At 44.6% G+C, this 25,185-nt stretch overlaps 1 pseudogene; it reads right to left on the reverse strand.

The window, feature by feature from the left end:
• Positions 1-534: 534 nt before the first annotated feature.
• Positions 535-25,185, reverse strand: part of LOC132341412 (uncharacterized) — a 40,175-nt pseudogene continuing 15,524 nt past the window's right edge.

Here is a 25,185-nt window from a genome sequence, read left to right on the forward strand (position 1 = left end):
CTAGACTGTCTTGGTCAGAGACAGGCCTTTTTTATTCATTCCTTTTCTATTCTTAGCAAGCCTTCTGATGAAATCCTTTCTTCTATTCTTTTAGTATAGTTTTATTTTAATATATATCATAAAAAAATAAATCAAGCCTTCTGAACATGGAGTCAACTTTCTCGTCTCTTCTCTCATCCTGGGACCCCTGCGAACATCGTCACACAGTACCACCCATTAGATCAGGTTGCTCAGGCCCTGATTCATCCTGGCTTTGAACACCTCCAGGAATGGGGCATCCACAACTTCTCTGAGCAACCTGTTCCAATGCCTCACTACCTTCTATGTAAAGAGCTTTTTCCTAACATCTGATCTAAATCTCTCCTTTTTTAGTCTAAAACCATCCCTCTTTGCCTTATCACTATCTGCTTATGTAAAAAATCCCTCTCCAGTCCTCTTGTAGGCTCACCTCAGATACTGGAAGGCCACAATTAGGTCTTCATGGAGCCTTCTCTTCTCCAGGCTGAAGTGCCCCAGGTCTCTCAGTATGTCTTTTTAGGAGATGCGTTCCAGCCTTTTGGTCATCTTCCTGGCCCTCCTCTGGACCTGCTCTAACAGGAGAATGTTTCTTGTGTTCTGAGAACTCCAGAGCTGGATGCAGTACTCCAGGTGGGGTCTCACAAGGGCAGAGTAGAGGGGGAAAATCACCTCCCTCAACCTGCTGGCCACACCTCTTTTCATACAGCCCAGGATGAGGTTGGCCTTCTTGGCTGCAAGTGCACACTGTTGGCTCATGTCCAGCTTTTTATCAACTGGAACCCCCAAGTACTTCTCCACAAGGCTGTTCTAAATGAGTTCTTTCAGTCTGTACTCATGTTTGGGATGCCCCAACCCAGGTGCAGCACCTTGCACTTGGACTTAAACCTCGTGCGATTCTCATGGGCCCAATTCTCAAGCTTGTCCAGGTTCCTATGGCTGGCATCCCTTCCTTCTGTCGTGTCAGCTTCATTGCTCATCTCGGTGTCATCTGCAAGCTTGCTGAGGGTGCACTAAATCCCACTGTCTATGTCATTGATAAAGATATTAAAGAGCACTGACAAAGCCCTGAGGGACATCACTCATCACCAGACTCCACCTGGACATAGAGACATTGACTACAACTCTCTGGCTGTGTCCATCCAACCAATTCCTTATCCACTGAATAGTCCATACATTAAACCCATGTCTCTCCAATTTGGAGACAAGGATGTTGTGTGGGACCATGCTGAAAGCCTTAAAGAACTCTAGGTAGATGACATTGGTCGGTCTTCCCTTGTCGACTGTTGCAGTCACTCCATCATAGAAGGCCATCTGACTGGTCAGGCAAGATTTGCCTTTAGTGAAGCTGTGCTGGCTGCCTCGGACCACCTCCTTGTCTCTTGCATGTGCCTTAACATTGCTTCCATGAAGGTCTGCTCCATGATTTTCCCAGGCACAGAGGTGAGACTCACTGGTCTGCAGTTCCCTGGGTCTACCTTTCTCCCCTTTTTAAAAATGGAAGGAATGTTTCCCTTTTTCCAGTCACTGGGGACTTTGCCTGACCATCATGGCTTTTCAAATATGATGGAGAGTAACTTGGCAACAACATGGGGCGGTTCCCTCAGGGCCATGGGATGCACTTTATCAGTCCCCATAGACCTGTGGCTATTCAGTTTCATCAAATGGTCGTGAATCTGCTCTTCGCTTACAGTGGGAGGGATTTCCCTCCCCCAACCCTCACTTAGAGGTGCAGGAACTTGAGAGACATGGGAAACCTGACTACTGAGGCAAAGAACTCGTTGAGTACCTCAGCCTTCTCCATATCTGTTGTCACCAGTTCTCCTTTCTTGTTTATCTGGGGAGTGCACTCTCCTTGGCCTTTCTTTTCTGACATGTGTATTTACAGGATCCCTTCTTGTTATTCTTCACATTCCTTGCCAAGTTCTGCTTCATCTGTGCCTTGGCTTTCCTGACTTAATCCCTACACATCAGAACCATACCCCTGTACTCTCCCCAGGCCACCTGTCCCTGCTTCCACTAGTGTGCATTTCCTTCTTACTCCTCAGTTTGAGGAGCAAATGCTTGTTCAGTCATGCCGGTGTTCTACCTCTCCTGCTTGATTTCTTATACATGGAGATGGAGAGCTCTTGCACAGAGGCTCTCAGCCTGTTTGTGGCTGTTTCTCAGAGGCAGCTCTTCAAATCTATCCATTCCTTAACACAGATGGCAGTACCCCTGCCCCTCCTTCTGAGCCTATCTCTTCTGAAAAGCCTTGTAGCCCTTGACTTAAGTGTTCCAGTTCTGTTATTTTGTTGATCTCATCCATAGGGACATGATGACATCCATCCTGCCATTTTACTCCCACAAACTGGATCTCCTGTGTAGGTCCCTTGACCTTACTTCTTTTTATGACGAAATCAGCTTTCAGAAAAATCTACATTATGTTTTCTTTCTTTCTAAAACACTTCTACTTTGTTGCCCCACATGATCATGTCATGGATGTATTGTACATGTTCAATGCCATCACCCTGTTCCAGTGCAGTTTGGATTAGTTCATGACAAATGTAAGGACTGGGTTTCCACTCATGTATGGGGTAGTTGATTCCCAGTATATTTGACACCCTTCTATGTGAAAGAAAAATGTTGTCTGCATTCTTCTCCCAAAGGGATTGAGAAAAATGCGTTGACAATGTCAACTGGAACATATCACTTGGCTGCCTTTGACTCCATCTCTTGCTCTCTCCCTCCCTGTCTGTGTACCTGAACCATGCTCTCTTCCACTGCATCTGTATGTGTGTCTTTCTGTCTCGTTCTGCCTATCTCTCTTCTTGTGTCTGTGCTCATTTCTCTCTGCATCTCCATTGACAGAGACTCATAGAATCATTAAGGTTGGAAAACAACTCTAAGATAATTGAGTCCAGCTCTCAATCCACCACCACCACCATGTTCGCCACTAAACTGTCCTCAAGTGTAATATCCACACATTTTTTGAAAACTTTCCAGGGATGGTGAATCTACCACTTCCCTGAGCAGCCTGTTCCAATGCTTGAAAACCCCTTCTGTGAAGAATTTGTTCCTAATATCTAATCTAAACCTCCCCTGGCACAACTTGGGGCCATTTCTGATTGTAGTGTCAGTTGTTACCTGGGAAAAGAGACTGACACCCACTTCACTACAACTGCCTTCCAGGTAGTTGTACAAAGCAATAAGGTCTTCCCATAGCCTCCATTTCTTCAGGCAAAACAACCCCAATTCGCAATTCTCATAGACTTGTGCTCCAGACCTTTCACCAGCTTCATTGCCCTTCTTTGGACATGCTCAATGCCTTTCTTGTAGAGAGGGGCAAAAATCAGAACACAGTATTTGAGGTGTGGCCTCACCAGTGCTGAGTACAAGGGGACAATCACTTACCTCAACCTGCTGACTACACTGTTTCTGATACAAACCAGGATGACATCGGCCTTCTTGGCCACCTGGGTGCACTGCTGGCTCATGTTCAGCTGCTGTCAACCAGCACTCCCAGGTCCTTTTTCTCCAGGCAGTTTTTCAGCCACTTTTCCCCAAGCCTGTAGGGCTGCATGGGGTTATTGTGACCCAAGTGCAGGACCTGGCATTTGGCCTTGGTGAACCTCATACAATTGGCCTTGACCCATCTATCCAGCCTGTCCAGATCCCTCTGCAGTGTCTTCCTACTCTCAAGCAGATTGACATTCCCACCAAACTTGGTGTCATCTGCAAACTTACTGAGGGCGCACTTGATCCCTTTGTCCAGGTCATTGATGAAGATATTAAAAAGATCTGGCCCAAATACTGAGCTCTGGAGATCACAATATGTAACCGGCTGTCAACTGGATGTAACTACATTCACCACCACTGTAGGCCCAGCCATCCAGCCAGTTTTTTTACCTAGCTGTCCTAGGTTGATAAGGAAGTGAGTTTTTTGAGAGGTTGTGGTCAAACCAATCAGAGCTCAGATTTGAATATTGGCACCTGGTGTGGCCACTGAAGACATGGATACGCCTCTGAGAACACAGGAAGTTAAAAGCAGAGAACTCCCAGGGGAAACTCTCTCTTGGTTCCAGTCGGTTGAAAGAGGTCATGTGGGAACTCAGCACATCACTCCAGATGTCCAGAGTTACTGAGAGAACCCTTGGGGGGGGGGGGGGGGGGGGGGGGGGGGGGGGGCTCGGAGGACCTGGAATGTTGCCAAAAGTGCCTGGTGGCTTGACTTTGACCCTTCTAGGGATGTTCCACCTGTGTATGAGGACATGAGAATTACTCGGGTTTGAATGTTGCAGGAATGATATATATACAGGGTGAAATATAGATTTTAGGATTTTGGTACAGGGGGGTTATGGAGACAAGATGGAGGGATCAGGGCGGGTTTCAAGGTTCTTCTTTCTTCTTCTTGTCATCCATCTTCTGTGTGATGTTGGCACTTGTGGATTGGTCTATGGTGAAGGTGCACTTGGTAATAAGGGTGATAGGTATTGGGAATAAAAGGTAAATATGTTATAGGTAGTTTTTACTATAAAAAGACGTGGCCGCCCCGTGGGCGGTCAGAGTGCCTTTGGCTGCCTTGCTGGTCAGATCCCGGCTGGGCAGAAAGAAAATTTTGTAGATAAGAAATAATTAACAATCTGAGGATCAAAAAGCTAGAGTCCAGACTCGTCCTTTGAAGCTCGGCCTGCAACAGAACCATCCTACGCGTGTCGGGGCAGAGACAGACAGCCGAACCCCACAAGGTCAGACCTCCCCTGCCCAACTGTGGGCTGGGTGGGGGAGGAGAAGCCATGCGGCCTGGACTGAGGTAGGCCAGCGCCTTGGACAGAGAAGGGGGGTGAAGGCCCCTGCAGGATGGAAGGGTGGAGGAACACTGACAGGCATCGGGCAGCCCCCTCCCCACCAATCCCCCGGGAGAAGCCTGTGCTTGTGCTTGTGCCACCTTGAAATTTGATATCTTGTGCTGGCAGCATGCTGAGAAGGAGGAGGAGGGGGTGCAGGGAGAAGGTGCCTGGTCGCTGTGGGAGTTCTGGGCAGGCAGAGCCTGAGATTTTAACCCTTTTCTGGGACAATGAAAACTTTACGAAACACTAGTCCTCCTTGATTTGAACAAGAAGAGGGACAGACATGAAATAGAAGGAAATGGGCAAGTGTGGTAGAAAGTCTGAGCAAGTGAAGGATGTCAGAAGAAGATGAGGAAGAATCCTAGATGGGAGGAGATGATGGAGTGGCCTTTGGCTGGACTTTTCTTGCTTAGCCATAGACAGAACCAATTTCCTGTAACACAGAGACTGCATTTAGGGGGAGGCAATGGCTTGAGCCAAGAGAGTGACCTGCTGCAGTGGCGCTGAGTGCAGGAGTGAAGAGAACAGAGAAAAAGATGAGGAGGGTGTGGTGGTGCCCTCTGTCTTCAGGGAAAAAGAAGATCTCTGTTCTCGAGACCCTCAGCCCCAGGGGGAGTGAAAATGGGGGGGACAGTTGTCCCAAAATGAGAAACTGTTGTTTTTTGGTACTTGGCAAAGCATCATTAAAGACAACCCTACAAGCAGTTTGATCCATGAACGGTGGTGAGAGCACTGTATCATGGAAGCAAGATGTCACAAGGGCAGATTTTCTCCGGGTGGTGCCATGTGTGACATGGAAACACAAGAGGTTTCAACTGTGTTTCCTGGGGAAGCTATGGTACAAGGGGGACTCCTTTCTCCTTGATGAACTGAGAGTTGATTATCTGAAGAGTATTAACTGGACTGAGAATCTAAGGTTTTATCTCATGGTGCTGTGGGGCAAATTGGGGGGAGGAGGAGGAAGGTTTTGGAAGGCTTTCATTCTGAGTTCTATGTGTGTTCCTTTTTACATATTGTAGGTTAATAAGTTTTTTTTTTCCTTTATTCCTAAGCTGGAGCCTGCTTTGTTCTTTTTCTGGTCACATCTCACAGCAGACACTGGGGAGAATATATTTTCATGGGGGCACTGGCATTGCGCCAGCATCAAACCATGACACTAGCAAAGAGTACACCCCTCCACTCCATGGGAAGCCAGTTACTCCATGAGACTGCTTTGGGAGACTGCTTCAAATCTTTACTAAAATCTAGGTGGATAACACCCATAGCCTTTTCTTCATCCACTAAGCAGGTCACTGTCATAGGAGATCAGGTTAGTCAAGCAGGACCTGCCTTTCCTAAACCCATGCTGCTTGGGCCTGATCCCCTGGTTGTCCTGCAGCTGTTGAATGATGGCAACTCAAGACGATCTGCTCCATAACCTTCCCCAGCACTACGGTCAGGCTGACAGGCCTGTTGTGCCCCAGATTCTCCTTCTGACTCTTGTTACAGATAGGCATCACATTTGCTGAATTCTAGTCACCTGGGACCTCCCTAGTTGACCAGGACTGCTCGTAAATTATTGAAAGTGGCTAAGTGATCACTTCTGCCAGCTCCCTTAGTACTCTCGGGTGCATCCCATCTGGCCCCATGGACTTGTATGGGTCTAAGTGGCATAGCAAGTCACCGATCATTCCCTCCTGGATTATGGGGACTTCATTCTGTTCCCCATCTCTTTCTTGCAACCCAGGGGTGGGTACCTTGAAGACAACTGGTTTTGCTATTTAAGACTGAGGTAAAGAATGCATTAAGTATCTCAGCCTTTTCTTCATACTTTGTCACTGTTTTCCCTCCCATCCAGTAAAGCATGGATATTCTCCTTGGCCCTGCTTTTGTTGCTGATGTATTTGTAGAAATACTTTCTGTTGTTTTTTACAGCAGTGGCCAGATTAAGTTCTAGTTGTGTTTTGGCTCTTCTGATTTTCTCATTATAGCCTTGTAGTCCTCCTGAACTGCCTGCTCCTTTCTCCAGAGGTGATAAACTCTCTTTTTCTCCCTAAATTCCAGCAAAAGCTCGCTGTTCTGCCAGGCCTGTCTTCTTCCCCACCTGCTTGTCTTTGGGCACATGGGGAGGGCCTGCTCCTGTATCTTTAATAGTTCCTTCTTGGAGAGTGTCCAGCCTCCCAAGGGACTCTTTCAACCAGTCTTCCAAACAGGCCAAAGAGGAAGCCTTGGAAGCCCATCATGGCAGTTCTGATACCAGCCCCCCCCCCCTTACTTCTCTGAGAACTGAAAACTATCATTTTGTGATTGCTCTGCTCAAGATGGTGTCTGACCATCACATCACCAACCAGTCCTTCTTGTTCACAAACAACAGGTCCAGTGGGGCATCTCCCCTGGTTGGCTCCCTTACCAGCTGTGTCAGGAAGTTCTCTTCCACACACTTTAGGAACCTCCTGGACTGTTCTCTCTCAGCTGTGTTGCATTTCCAGCAGACATCTGGTAAGTTGAAGCCCCCCACAAGAACAAAGGACAGCAAGCAATTGTGACAGTTCTCCCAGTTGCTTATAGAATATTTTGTTTGCCTTTTCATCCTGGTTGGATGGATGGTATATAACAAACACTCACCAGGCTATCTGCCTTGTTTGCCCTCCCCCAGATTCTTACCCATGAACACTCAACTCCACTGGCACCATTATCAAGCTCCAGATAATCAAGAAACTCCCTAACATAAAGGGTTACCATATGCATCTCTCTGTACATGGATATCTTTCTCTCTACCTCTGCCTCTGTGCATGTGCATGTCTTTGTGTCTGTGTGCATCTCTCTTCCACCTCATCTATGTGCAGTTGCTCCTTTCTTTATCTACGTATATGAAGGTGTCTATGTCTCTCTTCTACTACATCTGTCCACATGTATGCCACTGTTGATCTGTCTTTTTCGCCTTCTGAGCATGTGCACATATCTCTGCATTTGTGTGCATGCACTTCCGTCTCTATTCCTCCGCATCTGTGTATGCCTTCCTTTTTCTCTTTGCATCTGTGTGCTCCAGTCTGTGTATGTGTGCGTGCATGTCTCTATCTTCTTCTCCTGTCGCTCATGTTTCTATTTGTCTTGGTTTGAAAAAAGGGGCCTCCCTTGGAATGGAAAATATGACCCCCTTCCCTCTGAATTACTATAATTTTGAAATTAAGGGGCTTTCAGGCAAAGATATAGGAAAAGGAATACCAGTTCTTCACTAGTATGTATAACAAGGCAAACAAACAAAAACAATGGTAGCAACAACAAATAGAACCAGAAACCTAATAACAACTTTTTTGGCTGCAGGCACTTTCCCCTTTGGTGTAGATTTGGTCACAGCCAGCAGGGGCGCTGGTGGCTCTCAGTGGGCAGGGCAGGTGCGATGATTCCTCCGCAGCTGCAGGGGGCGCCCTGGTGCGAGTTCAGGGACTTGACCAAGATGGGAAGGGATGGAAAAAGGGCTTGCTTTACAAGCTCTCCAGGAGCAGCCAACCCCGGTGCCCCAGCAGGACTATTGGAAGCAGCAAGCTGGAATGGCAGGACCTCCTGGCAGGCAGAGGGTGAAAAGCTACAGTGTAGCACAAACCCGGAGAAATGGCAGGGTATGGTGGGAGTTGGGCAGTAGCAGTCCGTCTCCTGAACACAGTAAAAGGCTCTTTGGGATGTTTTTACCGGCACTGGTCCCGAGTCCTGGTGGGGCATGCACTGGCTCTGGGCTTCCTGAAAGCAGAACAGCAAAAGAAGCCCAGCTGGCAAGCTCAGTCACAGTGCTGAAGCAAAAAACAAAACAAAACAAAACAAACCCTCTCAGAAACAGCAGGATTCCTGGTCAGAGATACCAGACGCATGTGTCCAGTCGAACAGCCAAAAAGGGAAGGGTTTCCTCCCACCCCGCCCCCAACTCCCCCCGGAAACCCCAGTTCAGCTTCTTTTCATCGCGAAAGCCCCGGAGCCAGGGATGGGGCAGGGACAGCCACCACCCCTGGGCACAAAACAAAACAGATCAAGGACCCCGAAAATGGGATATGATAATAAACCATCCCCAAGACACTATTCCTCTGTGTCTCTGTGCACGCACATCTCTGTTTCTCTCTTACTCTGCATCTGTACACGTCTGTGCCTCACTGTCTGCCTGTCTGTATATGCCTTCAACTGTCTCCCCCTTCTGCATTTGTCTGCACAAGCATCTCTTGGTCACTCTTCCTATGCATCTGTGCATGTGTGCCTCTTTGTCTCTGTTCCTGTATGCACATCTCTGACTCTTCACCAGTGCCTCTTGTGCATGCATGTCTCCCCCAATTCTGCACCTATGTGTGCACGTCTGTCTCTCTCTGCATCTATGCATGCATCTCTGAATGTCTTTCTTTCTCTGCATCTGCACACCAATCTCTCCTTCTTTATGTCTGTGCTCATACATCTGTGTACATGTGCTCCTGTGTGTCTCCCTTCCGATCCACACGCCTCTCTCCATCTGTGTGCACATGCCTCTTTCTTTGTGTTTGAACATGCACGTCTCTGCATCTGTCTCTTCCTGTGCAACTGCACATGCATCTGTCTCTTCTTCCCTGTGTCTATATGCACACCCATCTGTGTATGTATGCACCTCTGTCTCTTTTTCTCTTTCTTCCTTTTTGCTTATGCCTTTGTCTTTCTTCCTCTGCATCTGTGTATGCGTGCACCTGTCTCTACCTGTTTCTACCTGTGTCTGTGCACACCTGCATCTGTCTTCCTCCATGTTTGCCTGGGTGAGCGTCTCTCAGTTGCTCTTCCTCTGCATCTGTGCATACATGCATCTATCTGTCCATGTTTCTCTCCATCTCTCTCTGCATCTGTGTGAATGTGGATTTCTGTGTCTTTCTGCTTCTGTGTGCACACACCTCTGTCTCTTCCTCTGCATCTGTGCATATGCTTCTCACTTGAGAGGTGGGCCTGTGCGAACCTTATCAAGTCCAACAAGGCCAAGTGAAAGGTTCTGCACATGGGTTGGGGCAACCCCAAGCACAAGTACAGACTGGAAGGAGAATGGATTGAGACTAGTCCTGGGGAGAAAGACTTGGGGATATTGGTGGACAAAAAGCTCAATATGTCTTGGCAATGTGTCTTGCACCCCAGAAAGCCTACTGCATCCTGGGCTGTATCAAAAGAAGCAGGTCGGGAGATTTGAATCTACCCCTCTGCTCCTGTGAAATGCCACCTGGAGCGCTGCATCCAGGTCTGGGACCTGCAATGTAATAAAGTCATAGACTTGTTGGAAGGCGTCCAGAGGAGGTCCAGGAAGATGTTCAGAGGGCTGAAACACCTCTCCTGTGAAGACAGGCTGAGAGAGTTGGGGCTGTTCAGCTCGAAGAGGAGAAGGCTCCAGGGAGACCGAATAGCTAAAGGGGGCTTGCAGGAAGGCTGGAGAGGAACTTTTAACAAGGGCATGCAATGATAGGACAAAAGGGGATGGCTTTAAACTGAAAAAGGGTAGGTTTATATTAGATATTAGAAAGAAATTCATTAATGTGAGGGTGATGTGGCACTAGAACAGGTTAGCCAGAGAAGTTGTGGCTGCCCCATTGTTGGAAGTATTCAAGGCCAGGTTGGATGGAGCCCTGAGCAATCTGGTCTAGTGGAAGGTGTCCCTGTCCATGGCAGGGGGCTTGTAACTAGGTGATCTTTAAGGTCCCTTCCAACCCTAACCATTCTGTGATTCTATAAAGTCAAGCAGTGAAGTTTAATGCTTGAAAACTGTCTCTAATAAATGCCATTTTTTGCATAAGATAATTGATACTTATTTTTTAAAAGCTAATATTGAATTGCATTTTTAATGGCCAGAAACAAAATGAAATCCAGATATTCTGGTGACTGATTAAAAAAGCAGTTGAATGAATGCAAATTTGGAACCTTGTTTCTGGATGTGTAGAGCTGGAAGTAAAACTGAGCACCTCTATGAAGTAAGTTTCTATTTTCCCTATCTCCACCTTAATTGCTTAGAGTTCAGACTTTAATGACTCACAGTATATTTTGGGCATGTAACTTCACAGAACAGATGTCTGCTTTTACTGTAAACTGTCTCTGGGTGATGCCTAATGTCCTAGGTTAACTATATGATGCTTTTATCCCCAATCGTCTCGTTCCGTTTATGCTGAATAGTAAGTTTTGCACCTTTAAGACTTGCTTCAAAGATTGAGGGGGGGAGAGGAGGCGCGCAGTTTGTTTTCAGACACTGAACTCACTCCTACACATTCCTGTTTCAGGACTGCGTTGTCTGCGGATGAACAGACGGCGGGACAGGGCTTTTTTTCTTGCTTTTAGTTAGTTTAGCTAGCTGAGGCAAAGAAGTTCCCTGGACTGTGCTTTTTTTTCCTTTTTTCCCCTTTCTTTAGACCGGTTCACACCTGCTCTGGACTGAACAACCATAAGAGCACCAGCAGCTCGCATCGGTGGGCCGGGCCGGGCCTGGGCCACGGCATTTCCAGCGCTGGAGGGACTGATAAAAGACTGAGTGAGCTGAACTGGAATCTGGGGAGGGGACTTTCTGGGTTTGTCATCTCCTTTGGAGCAGCAAGGGGTTTTATTGTTTAATATTGTTTAGGTTTTCTTGTTTAATAAACAGGTTTTTTCCACTTTTCTCCAAAGAGATATTTTCTCCCAGACCGGTTAGGGGAGGGGTAGTAGAATCTGATTTCCTAGGGGGGCCCTTTAGGGGTTCTCTCCCAAATTTGCCCTGAACCAAAACAAATACATCAATTGGCGCCCAACGTGCGGCTCGAGAAAGTAGAAAAAAGCATTATTGATTGCATGTTAGTTGTGCTTGCTCTGTAGTGAGTTAAAGCAGTCAGTAGCCATGTTGCTTAATTTTGTAATGTCTCAGAGTTGAAGCCTTCATGTAGTTCTAGTCTATAAGCCTTTTTGAAGTTTCAATACCTTTCTGGTCACTAGGATTATTGTCCCTAAGACGTAATTTTCACAGTACAAAGGCACAGATTAAAGTAGCTATTTTGCTAGCCTTAGTGATAATAATTTATAGAGCATTTACAAAGTTACTAGAGTCTGCTTACAATATGTATAGTTTATAGTTTCTTCGTCCTACCCCGCGTCCTAGTTCCAGTAATATGTTTTAAAAATTTATTAGTAATTACACCCAGTTTGTTAGAAAAAGAACAGAAAATGAGACTTTCCAACCTTTCCTTTCCTTCTTCTCCTCTAAATCTGTTATGTCACTTTTTGAGAATGTTGAGTTTCCCCTAAATGGTAAGGAGACCATATTTCTGGCATTTAATGTGATAAGCTTCCTCTATATAGTCTGCAGCTTCTCTAGAATGAGAGCTGAGATGTCCAAAAGAGCTGACAAAACCCCTGACCCAGAAGTAAACTCAAGCATAAAAAATAATGAACAGTGCAGAGAATGAGAAAATATAAGCCAAACCCTGAAAAAATTTTCTGATCCTGTAGACTAAAATTTTCCATGTGAACAAATTCAAAACCCAGCTGAAGTGAGAAAATACCTGAAAGAGAAATACCATAGTGACTCTAAAAAAAAAAGTCTCATTGCAATTAGCTGAGCTGTAGCCTACGCTTATCACACCCTGCTAGATACTAAAAAGCAGCAGAGGCAGGCAGGTAGGGAGATAAAGCAGCAGCTACTCCAATCACTCAAGCTGCAGCCAACACTCCAGCTGCTCAGGCTGGAGCTGAACCAGACAGTAAGCCTAAGCCACTGGCAGTTGCTGCAAAAAAGAAGCACACGAGCAAAACCAATCGGCCAGTGACTAACGATAATAATCCAGAGGAAGGACCCTCACCACCAACTACTGATAAAAAGCCCAAAGTTAATGAAACTGACACATCCTCAAAAGCCAATATTGAGTCCTATTCCCTGAAAGACCTTCGTAGCCTAAAAAAGGATTATACCCGGCGGCCTGATGAATCCATAATTAGTTAATTAGTCCATCTCTGGGATGCTGCAGGTGAAGCTACAGTTTTAGACAGTAGTGAAGCCAAGCATTTAAAATCCCTGTCACATAATCCTGTCATTGACCAAAGAATGATGAGGGGGGCTAACCCTCACAGCCTCTAGGCACGAGTACTGGGAAGTGTTGCACAAAAATACCTGTGTGCAGACGATCTCTATATGCAGCAAACACAGTGGAAGACCATAAAACAAAAGATCCAATGCTTGAGAGAAATGGCAGTGGCAAAAATTGTCTTCTCAAATGATATAAACACTGTAAATCCAGACTTAGTACCATGCACATCTGTAATGTAGAGGAAACTTGTATGACTCAGGCCACATGAATATGCTCCTGCTCTAGCAATAATGAAGCGAAATGATAGTGAAGAGACTGTGCTAGATATAGCAAAAAAACTCCGAGCATATGCAGACGCTGTGCATAGCCTGACACATGCCAGAATCGCAGCAGTAGAAACACGTCTGCAAAAATTAAAAGATAAGATAAAAGAGAATCACAAGAAGCTCAAAAAAGAAATTAAAGAAAACCTTCTTCAAATCTCAGCAGTACAGATCAGAAGTTCTGGTGCCCAACGCAAACGCTCCCCAGATGGAGAGAGAAAGTACACCCCACGAGCAGAGCTGTAGTTCTTCCTGCGTGATTGTAAAAAAAACATGAGGAGATGGGATAAAAAACCTACTGCTGCTCTAGTACAACGGGTGCGTAAACTAAAAACTCAAAAAAAAGTTCCAAAAAAAAAGCAACTCCAATAGCCAATAACCGAACTGTCATATATGATAATAATGACAATATTTTTAATGCCCTTAAAAAAACCTCCAAAACATATGTCCAAAGAAAGAAAGATAAGCAAGCTTAGAAAAGCCCTGCCTCTAGCCAGGTAGAGGCTAAAAAAACCCGTGTTTTTTAGACTGTGTAAATTCGTTGGCCTGGCACATCTGAACCACAAGAATATGAATCTTTAGTCGACACTAGTGCGCAATGTACATTAATCTCATCAAGACATGTGAAAGCAAAGTCTGTTTCTATTGCCAGTGTGACAGGGAAATCCCAAGATTTCACTTTAGTAAAAGCTGAGGTGAGCCTGACTAAAAATAAGTAGAAAAAACACCCTATTGTGACTAGCCCAAAAACCCCATGCATTTTAAGCATAAACTTCCTCCAAAGTAAGTATTTCAAAGACCCAAAGAAATTCAAATGAGCATTTAAAACAGCTGCTGTAGAGACAAAAAGCGTCAAGCCATTAAACACCTTGCCTAAACTGTCAAAAAACCCATCTGCAATAAAACTTCTAAAAATAGAAAAACAACAAGTGCCAATTGCCACCTCGATAATGCACCGCCGGCAGTATCAAACAAATCAAGATGCCGTGATCCCCATCCACAAAATAATCCGTGAGCTAAAAAGCCAAGAAGTAGTAAGCAAGACCCACTCACCCTTCAACAGTCCCATCTAGCCTGTGCGTAAATCTGAGGGAGAATGGAGATTGACTGTGGACTACCGTGCATTGAATGAAGTGACTCCACCACTGAGCGCTGCTGTGCCAGACATGCTGGAACTCCAGTACGAGCTAGAGTCCAAGGCAGCGAAGTGGTATGCCACCATTGACATTGCCAATGCATTTTTCTCCATTCCTCTGGCAGCAGACTGCAAGCCTCAGTTTACTTTCACCTGAAAAAAAGTGCAGTATACCTAGAACCGATTGCCTCAGGGGTGGAAGCACAGCCCCACTATCTGCCATAAACTAATCCAAAGTGTACTAAAAAAGAGTGAAGCTCCAAAACATCTGCAATACATTGATGATGTCATTGTATAAGAGAAGACGGCAGCAAAAGTGTTTGAAAAAAGAAAAGAAATTATCCAAATTCTCCTGAAAACCAGCTTCGCCATCAAAAAGAGCAAAGTCAAGACACCTGCTCAAGAGATCCAGTTTCTAAGAGTGAAGTAGCAAAATAGACAGCGTCAAATTCCCACTGATGTCATCAACAAGATCACAACAATGTCTCCACCATCCAACAAGAAAGAAACACAAGCTTTCCTAAGTGCCATAAACTTTTAGAAAATGCACATTCCTGAGTACAGTCAAATTGTGAACCGTCTCTACCTAGTCACCCGTAAAAAAAACAAGTTCCACTAAAGCCCTGAGCAACAACAAGCCTTCACCCAAATCAAGCAAGAAATGGCTCATGCAGGTGCCCTTAGCCCAGTCAAGACAAAACCAAAAGTGATGAATGTGCTCTACTCTGCAGCCAAAAACCATGGCTTGTCCTAAAGCCTTTAGCAAAAAGTGCCTAGAGAGACTCGAAGCCGACCACTTAAATTTTAGAGTCGAAGCTACAAAAAATCTGAAGCCAACTATACCCCAACAAAAAAAAAAAAAATTAGCAACCTATGAAGGAGTCCAAACTGCCTCAAAAGTAATAAGCACTGAAACACAACTCCTCCTAGCACCCCGACTACCAATACTGGGGTGGATGTTCAAAGCAAAAGTTCCCTCTACGCACCATACCACCAGTGCCACATAGAGCAAATAAATCGCTCTGATCACACAACGTGCCCGTATTAAAAATCTGAATCGCCCTAAGATTCTAAAAATAATTACAAACTGGCCAGAAAGCAAAAACTTTAGTCTTGCTGATAAAAAAGAAGGAAAAGTAACACGTGCTAAAGAAGCTCCACCATACAATAAACTGCCAGCAAAAGAAACGCGCTATACTCTTTTCACTGACAGTTCTTGTCGCATTGTAAAAATAAAACGAAAATAAAAAGCAACCGTATAAAGCCCCACACGACAAATCGCTCAAGGTACCAAAAGAGAAATAAATCAAGCCAACTTGCAGAACTCAAAGCCGTTCAATTAGCCCTAGACATTGCTGAGAGAAAGAAGTAGCCAAAGCTCTACCTTTACACTGATTCATAGATAGTAGCCAATGCTCTGTAAAAATAGCTAGAAAAGTAAAAAAAAGCTAACTAGCAACGTAAAAAAAAACCGATTTAAGCTGCCAATGAATAAAAAAACATTGCTACCAAAGTAAAAAAGCTACCTGTAAAAGTCCGCCATGTAAATGCCCATGTCCCCAAGAGCAGAGCTAATGAAGAGCACCATAACAATGAGCAAGTAAACCAAGCTGCAAAAATAAAAGTGTCAAAAATAAACCTAGATTAAAAACACAAAAAAGAGTTATTCCTAGCTCAGTAAGCCCATAATGCCTCAAGTCATCAGGGTAGAGATGCCACCTATAAATAAGCACGAGACCAAAAAATAAATCTAACCATAAACAGTATTTCTCAAGTTATCCATGACTGTGAGACATGTGCTGCCATCAAGCAAGCCAAGCGAGTAAAGCCCCTGTAGTATAGTGAACAGTAATCCAAGTACAAGTATAGAGAAGCCTAGCAAATCGACTACATCACACTGCCCCAAACATGCCAAAGCAAACACTACGTGCTGACCATAGTAAAAGCCACCACTAGATGGCTGAAAACCTACCCTGTGTCTCATGCTACTGCCCGTAACACCATCCTAAGCCTTAAAAAGCAAGTCCTGTAGAGACATAAAACCCCTGAACAAATTAAGTCAAACAATGAGACTCATTTCAAAAACAACCTTATCAACACCTGGGCTAAGGAACATAACATTGAGTGAGTGTACCACATTCCCTACCATGCACCGGCTGCAAAAAAAGTAAAAAAGTACAATAAACTGTTAAAAACCACTTTAAAAGTGTTAAATAAAAAATCTTTCAAAAACTGAGAGCAACATCTGGCAAAAGCCACCTAGCTAGTTAACACCTGAAGCTCTACTAACCGAGTGAGCCCTGCCCAATCTGAGCCTTTGCATAGAGTAAATAAAAACAAAGTCCCAGTAGTACATATCAAAAGTTTGTTTAAAAAAACAGTTTAAATCAATTCTGCCTCGAGTACAGACAAACCCATTCGTAAAATTATCTTTGCTCAAAAACCAAGTTCCACATAGTAAATAATGCAAAAAAGTAAAAAAACACGATGTGTACCTCAAAGAAATCTCATTGTTAAATAAAACCTACGTGTAAATATCACTGTTTGCTAAATGTTACTACCATTGTCTGTGTATAGCTGCATATTAAATGTATAATGTATGTGTTTATAAAGTTAGAATATATATTAGTTTTAGTAATAAGCTGACGATATAGAGATAAAGAGTAAAATGTCCTAAGTTAACTATATGATGCTTTTATCCCCAATCGTCTCGTTCCGTTTATGCTGAATAGTAAGTTTTGCACCTTTAAGACTTGCTTCAAAGATTGAGGGGGGGAGAAGAAGCGCGCAATTTGTTTTCAAACACTGAACTCACTCCTACACATTCCTGCTTCTGGACTGCGTTGTCTGCAAATGAACAGACAGCGAGACAAAGCTCTCTTTTTTTCTTGCTTTTAGTTAGTTTACCTAATAAAGCAAAAAAAATCCCTTGACTGTGCTTTTTTTCCCTTTTTTCCCCTTTCTTTAGACCTGTTCACACCTGCTCTTATTGATTGCACTGTGCTAGAGATGACTGCTGGGGATATTACTCCTCAGAGACACCTTTAGCTCGCAGGCAGTTGCAGCCAGGCACTAGGAATGGGCCCATGCGAAGTAGAAACTCAGTTTACCTCTAGTGAAAAAAGTTCAGGCGATGGTGAAGAGAAAGAGAGCGGGTTCTGCCGGAGAGTTAAATCCAGAGTTTATTCCAAAGTGACACAGTTCTGAATCTCAGTACAGCTCCGACAGACCCCGACCGCATGTTTCCAGCACCTTTTAAACTTACAGGGGGGTGGGAGGGAGAGGATAGGTGAGCCACCAACCAGGTGGGAGGGGGAGGGTCTCAGGGGACAATGACACCTGGACAGGCCAATGACTCCAGGTCTGAAAAGCATCTTTTGAACTTCTGCCAATCACATGATGCCCTTGCTGGAGTGTGGAACTTGACAGACAGCAATTAGGAAGAGGGCGGGGGGGGGGGGGCAAGGAGGAAGCAGAGCTTCACACCACATGCTCTAAACTGAACAACCATAAGAGCACCAGCAGCTCACATCAGTAAGCCGGGCCGGGCCTGAGCCACAGCATTTCCAGCGATGAAAAAACTAATAAAAAACTGAATAAGCTAAACTAAAATCTAGAAAAAAAACTTTCTAAGTTTGTCATCTCCTTTAAAGCAGCAAAAAGTTTTATTGTTTAATATTGTTTAAGTTTTCTTGTTTAATAAACAGTTTTTTTCCACTTTTCTCCAAAAAAATATTTTCTCCCAGACCAGTTAAAAAAAAGTAGTAAAATCCAATTTCCTAAAAGAGCCCTTTAGAAGTTCTCTCCCAAATTTACCCTAAACCAAAACAAATACACCTTCATAGTTCAGTTTTTGCTCCAGTGCTTATGGTTCCCCATAAAACATGGAAATGAGCAAAACTTTTAAGGCTATTTATAAACACAGAGTCATAGAATGTTTTGGGTTGGAAAGGGCCTTCAGAGCTTCAACTCCCTTGCCATGGGCAGGGAGATCAGGTTGCTCAAAGCCCTGACCAACCTGTCTTTGAACACTTCTAATGATGGGGCATCCACAACTTCTTTGGTCAACCTGTTTCAGTGTCTCACCATCCTCATAAAGAATTTCTTCCTTATGTCCAATCTAAATCTACCCTCTTTCAGTTTAAAACTATTACCCTGGCCATGTCACTACAGACCCTGGCAAAAAGTCTTTCTCTGTATTTCTTATAAGACCCATTTATATATTAAAAGGCTGCAATAAGATCTCCCTCTAGCCTTCTCCAGTGTGGACAACCCCAACTTTTCCAGCCTTTTTTCACAGGACAGATGTTCCATCCCTCTGATCATTTTTGGGGCCCTCTCTGGACCCGCTCCAACAGGTCCATGTCTTTATTTTGCTGGAGGCCCTAGAGAATGAAGTGCACCATTCAGCTTGGCATCATATGAAAACTTGCTGAGGGTGCGCTCAATCCCCCTATCTTAGCGATGAAGATATTAAACAATACTGGTTCTAGTACGGACCCTTGAGGGACACCACTCATAATTGATTTCTACTTGGACATTAAGCCACTGACTAAAAGTCTATAGATGCAGCCATCCAGCCAATTCCTTATCCATCTCACAGTCTGTCAAACCCAGTTTATAGTCCAGAATGTTGTAGGGGACTATATCAAAGGCCTTGTGTCATAATTGAGGAATGGTGCTCCCCAATTCAGTGCCCCCACCAAGACTCTCCAAACCACATGCCAGTCTCTGTCATTCCCCTTCCATCCTGTGGCATGATGGAGAGGAGAACTGGAGGCACAAAAGGTAAAGATCATGGGTTGAGATAAGAAAAAATTACTGGAAACAGTGATGAGATAAAAAACTCAATCAGTAATAGCAACAATACTTATGGCAGAGGGTACAAGAAGGATATTATTCACACAGAAACCCTCCAAGAATAGACAATACCACACAGCTCCCTCTGCTGCATTTACTTGACCAGAACCCCTTCTCCCCAGAAGACAGTCCCTTCCCCCAATAACCTCCAGGCTCTAGCCATGCCCCCGCTTGACTACCGCAAAAATTAACCCTGTCCTGGCCAGAACCAGGACACTTTACAGAAGTCCAGGTAGATGACATCTCTAGCTCTTCCCTTATCCACTGATGTAGTCATTCCATCATAAAAGGTCACTAGATTAGTCAGGCATGACATGCCCTTGGTGTAGCCATGCTGGCTGTCTCAAATGACTTCCCTGTCTTCCACATATGTTGGCATATCTTCCAGGAGGATATGTTCCATGATCTTACAATAGGTGAGGCTGACTGATAGAGTAGTTCCCAGGGTCCTCCTTATTACCTTTTTAAAAAATGAGTACATTTTATTCCTTTTCTGGCCAACATACCTGTAAAAGCCCTTCTTTTTATTCTTGCCAAATTCAGCTCCAACTGTGCCTTAGATTTCCTGATTGAATCCCCACACACCCTGGTAGCATCCCTATATTTTTCCTATGATACATGTCCCTGATTCCACTGCCTGTACATTTCCTTCTACAGTTTATTTGAACAGGAGGTCCTTACTCAGTGTCCTAGGGTGACGCTATGATGCTTGTATCCCCATTCGTGTGTTCTGTTTATGCTGGATATTATGTTCTGTGCCTTCAAGACTGGCTCTGAAGAGTGAATGTTTTGTTTTGGTTTCTTATCAGCCTGCTCCCCCACGGCTGGCGGGACACAGAGACAGGGCAGTACATAGTGCGGCTTTTGCTTTTTACTTTGCTCTTGCTCTTGCTTCTGCTTTGCTCCTGCTTTGCTCTTGCTTTTTGCTTCTGCTCATTAGTTAGTTTAGCTAAGCAGTCCAAATTTTTCCTGGACTGTTTTTCCTTTCCCTTTTTTGGACGTACTCGAACCTGCTCCAGACTGGGACCTGGGAAACACTGAGAGTTTGCACCCTGTGGCCTGCAGCAGCTACCCCAGCGCCGGAGGGACTGATAACAGAGTGACCACCCCCAAGAGAGACTTTCTGAATTTGTCATCTTTTTCAGAGCAGTGAAAGAGTGGTGTCATCCGGTATTGTTCATTTTGTGTGCTGGGGGGTGCTGTGCCTGTTAAATAAACAGGTTCTTTCCACTTCTCTCTGAGGAATCTTTCCCCAACCGGTTGGGGGGAGGGGCCGTGTGGGTTTGCTTTCTGGAGGGGCCCCCTTTTGGAGGTTTTCTCCCAATTTTGCCCTAAAGCAGGACACTCAGCCATGCTAGTCTCCTGCCTTCCTTACCTGATTTCTTACAAATGAGAACTGAGAGCTCTTGCACCCTAAGAAAAATGTCCTTAAAGAGCTGCCCACTCTGTTCAGCTCCTTTACTTCTGAGGGCAGTTTCTCTTGGGGTCTCTTTCACTAATTCCTTAAACAACTAAAAGTTCACTCTCAGGGTCTTGACTTTACACTTTGCCTGGCCAAAATCTCTAAAGTCTGTGAATTCCACCAGGGCATTGTTGCTGCACCCCAGGCTTCCTCCAATATTGAGCTCTGCAGTTAGTTTATCTGTGTTGGTGAGCAACAGGTCTAGTAACACTTCTTCACTAGCTGGGCTGACTATTACCTGGACTAAGAAATTCTCCTCAGTCCCCTCCAGTAGCTTGCTGTTCTGCTTTTCCAGGAGGTGTCAGGGTGATTGAAGTCCTCCATCAGGATCAGAGCCTATGAGTGTAATGCTTCCTGTTTTTGAAGTAATAATGCCCTTGATCAGGCTGCCTGTAGTAAACACCAGCCATGAGGTTTCCTTCATTGGCCTGGCCCCTAATCTTTGCCCATAGGCTCTCAACCTATTCATCACTGTTTTTCAAAGACAGCTCAGTGCAATCAATCAATTATTTGACACAGAGGGCAACCCCCCCCGCCCCTTCTTGCCTGTCCTTTCTGAAAATCACTAATACTTATGTGTTTTCTGGTGGCACTAGTTCTAATGTGAGTGGATAGTTTGATTAACTTAGTGTAATCAGATTCTCCTGGACTCTGTCCATTACTCATGTGCTCTTCAGTTTTCAACCCCAGAGCATTGTGTCTGTTACAGTGTCTCACCACTCTCATTGTAAAAAATTTCTTCCTTATATCTAGTTGCTGAGGAATATATCTGATGCAGGTAGCTCAATTTGCAAGCTGCAGATTAAACTGAAGATTGAGCTCTGTGTGGGAGCCCAAGACAGGAGGCCTTGAGCTGCCAACCCTTTAGTTAACAAAGGGGACAAAATCCGGTGGTGTGAGCCAGATGAATGGACAGTGAGAGACACAGCAGGAACTGATGGCTCTGGAGGAAGAGCAAGGGTTAACAGCTTCTTGGACTGTGAGGGTATAAAAGCCCAGGGGTTCCTTTGTTGGGGGTCCCTCCTTGGAGGCACCAGCTCAGGCTGTTTCTGTGTTACTGTGCTGTGAATAAATTGCTTTATGGAATGAGACATCCAAGACTCTGCTCTGGGAAACCTGGGGTCGAACCAATAAGGAAACCTAATCTGACTATGTGACAGTGGTGTGGTAGAGAGTCAAGCAGGGCACCTGTCAGCTCACTGGAGCTACCCACTGTGAAGGAGTTCCGGTCCCAGCAGTTAAAGTCTATGGCATTGGGAGTGTGACTGCCAGAGTATCTCATGAATGGTCAGACTGAGAAGTTTCCTTAGCAGTTTGGTGACCCAGAGGAGACCCTAGGTCACTACCTTCAGAGCCTCCCTTCTCCAAACATCCAACTGCTGGCACTGGGTGAGTTTACCTGGGATCTTTGGAGCAGGGAGGAGCCAAAGGGTAAGTGTTAAAATTCTCTGAGCAGATTCTCTATAAATTATAAGGGTGGATTTGAGTCTCTCCATTGGTGTCACATTTTGTGTATATTTGCTGAAATTATTGGTAATGGGTTGAGAACAGGTGCCCAGCCTGAGCAGTGTAAGGCACACACAGAGGAGATATGGAGTCCTCCATAAGGTGTGAGGTGAGGGGGCTCAAGCCTCTCCTACAACACAGAAGGGTTTTGAACATCCATGCAGGGAGAGGTTTGTGTTCCTTGTACCACACAGGCAGTGGTACAGTCCCTCAGTGGATACAGAATGGGGGTTGAAGTCCCTTTTAGCATGTAAAAAGGGGTTTCCACTTTCTTGTAGTCTTTGAATTGATGGGAAATAAACCCAGTGTAGATTAGGGGACGCCCTTGCCTGAGGTTGTGCAAAATTAGGAAAATTGATTGGTACAGTAGAATTTTGCAAGGACCATGCAATAACGTGCCAGGAGAATTGGCCAGCTATAACCTGGTCTGCTCACTCAGCAGGGAAATGGCCATCACAAAACTTTAATGACACACTTGCAGTTAGTGTCTTTGTAAACCAGGTAACCCCTAACATCAGGAGATATTTTAAGAAGCATATGCCAGTGTGGCAGGGACCAGTATAGATGGGGAACTGCTGGTCTCAGCACAGCCCCTATGTATTAAAACAACAGAAGGAGTGCCACCCACCGCGAGACAGCACCCTATTTCCCTGGGAACAAAGAAGAGGGTCCAGAAGTAGACAGACAAATACTTAGCCCAAGGGATTTTGAAGCATTCCGTTAGATGAAAAAAGTCAACCTTTGTTTGCCTTCACCTGGAAAAGACAGCAAATAACTGACTTAGACATGCCTTCCCCAAGGATTTGATGGATCCCCTAACATTTTTTCACGAATATTGGTGGTTGATTTAAAGGGTATGAAATTATTTCATGAATTGGATTTTGTACAGCATGTAGAAGATTTGTTTTTAGCAAATAGTGATGAGAATGCCTTTTGTCCTAGATTGCAAGGCAATGTGTATTGTATTTGCCATCTGTTAGAGATGTGGCAGGTATCTTCAGTTAATTGGGCAGTTTTCTTTATCTCTTCTACAAACCAATCCTCCCTCTGGGGAGACATCTGCTGTTAATGGGCTATTGAATGTCACTGCATGACTGATAAAAATTACAGCATCCCATTGTGAGATGCTCCGCCCAGAGGGAGGAGCCAAGCAATCCTAACTGGATATAATCTGAGATTTTGGGACAGCAGAACAGCTTTTCCACTGGATTCCCAGAGGAACAGCTGCCTTTTCCACTGGATCTTCAGAGGAAGACTACACCCTTCTACAGGATCACTGCTTCAACAGAACCACATCTGCCACTCCAGGAGGACTGCAGCCACCATTCCAATTGGACTGCTACCAACACCCGTATCCACAGGGTGTCAGGTCGTATTCTGACTCTGTCAGTGTTGTTTTGGCCTGTTGCATCGTTTATTTTATCTTTTTATTTTCTTCCCTAATAAAGAACTGTTATTCCTGCTCCCATATCTTTGCCTGAGAGCCCCACTTAATTTCAAATTTATAACAATTCGCAGGGAGGGGGTTTACAGTTTCCAGTTCAGGAGAGGCTCCTGCCTTCCTTAGAACACACCTGTCTTTTCAAACCAAGACACCTTTATATTAGACACTATACATTTATGCATTGCTCTAGTGAAAAGGGGACACTGTGCATCTCCATCCAAACTTTACCTGGTTCAGAAAAAAGTTAAATATTTAGGCTTTATTTTGGAAAAATGGCAACAGAGAATAGATCTGTAAAGAATAGAGGCCATAATTAAGTTCCCACATCCAGTAAAAGAAGAAAGCAGGTACAATGTTTTCTCAGGAGTTGTGGGATTTTGTTGGCCATGGATTCCTAGGTTAGGGGAACTAAGTTTCTCACTGAGGCAACCAAGAACAGTGTCCACTGCATTGGGTCTAGAGAGGGAACAAGCTTTTAAAGCTATAATAGGCACTTTAGCATTTGCTCCTGCTCTTGGGCTCCCAGAACCTTCAATCTGTATGTACATGAGTGTAAAGGAATAGCCAGTAGAATGGTAAGAGAATTTAGGACCCCCTCAGAGACTGGTTGCATATTACTCAATTCAACTAGATCCAGCTGCAGCAATAGCACCAGCCAGTATTAAGTCAGTGATAGCAGCAGCAACAATACCAGAAAAGAGCTGCCCTCTTATCCTGAGACATCCTGTAACAGTCCATGTCCCCCATGAAGTGGAAATACTGGTGAGACAGTGTGTGACCCAAGCTTTGATGCCACAACAGACACATGGGTATGAACTGATTTTCCTAATAGCAGATAATGTAATCTTAAAAGATGTCATACCTTGAATTCAGCAAGCCTAATGCCTCTACCTGATGATTCCAGACATCACCAACGTGAGCAAATTATACGTATCCCAAGTAAAGCATGGACTGATTTAACTGATGCCCCTTCACATAACTGAGATACAGTTCTAGTTGCAGATGGCTCATCCTATTACCTGTAAGGCCAGCAATGGTCTGGTTGCGCCATAGTGAGTCGGGGACAGGTGATAGAAGCACAACCACTCCCACCAAGGATGAGTGCGCAAGGAGCAGAACTAGTAACTTTGCACATTTGGGAAAAAGGAAGCCAGTTAACCTCTATCGGAATCAGACAGAGGTGCTCATTTTACAGTGAATATAATGAAACATCTGTATGAGGCTTTGAGGATAGAGAGAAAATTGCATACACTGTATTGCCCACAATCTTCAGGACATAGTAGAAAGGATGAATGGAACATTAAAATAAAACATAACAAAAATATGTACATACACTAATCTGAAACTGCTAGAAGCCTTAAATTTGGCTCTGTGGGATATCTGGAATACTCTGAGACAACCTATAGGACTAACACCAGAAGAAATTATTTTTGGGAGACACTTATCTATACCAGGGACTTATCCCAGCTAAGACCAGCCGGTTGGATGGAGATGAACACTTGACCCAGTATGCTATATATATGCAGAAAAGGTTCGAAGGGCAGAAAAAGTATGCACAATGGTATCAGCCCGCACCACTTGAAATACAAGTACATGATATAC

This window comes from Haemorhous mexicanus, chromosome W (assembly GCF_027477595.1).
Source record: "Haemorhous mexicanus isolate bHaeMex1 chromosome W, bHaeMex1.pri, whole genome shotgun sequence".
In the NCBI taxonomy this organism is placed as follows: domain Eukaryota; kingdom Metazoa; phylum Chordata; class Aves; order Passeriformes; family Fringillidae; genus Haemorhous; species Haemorhous mexicanus.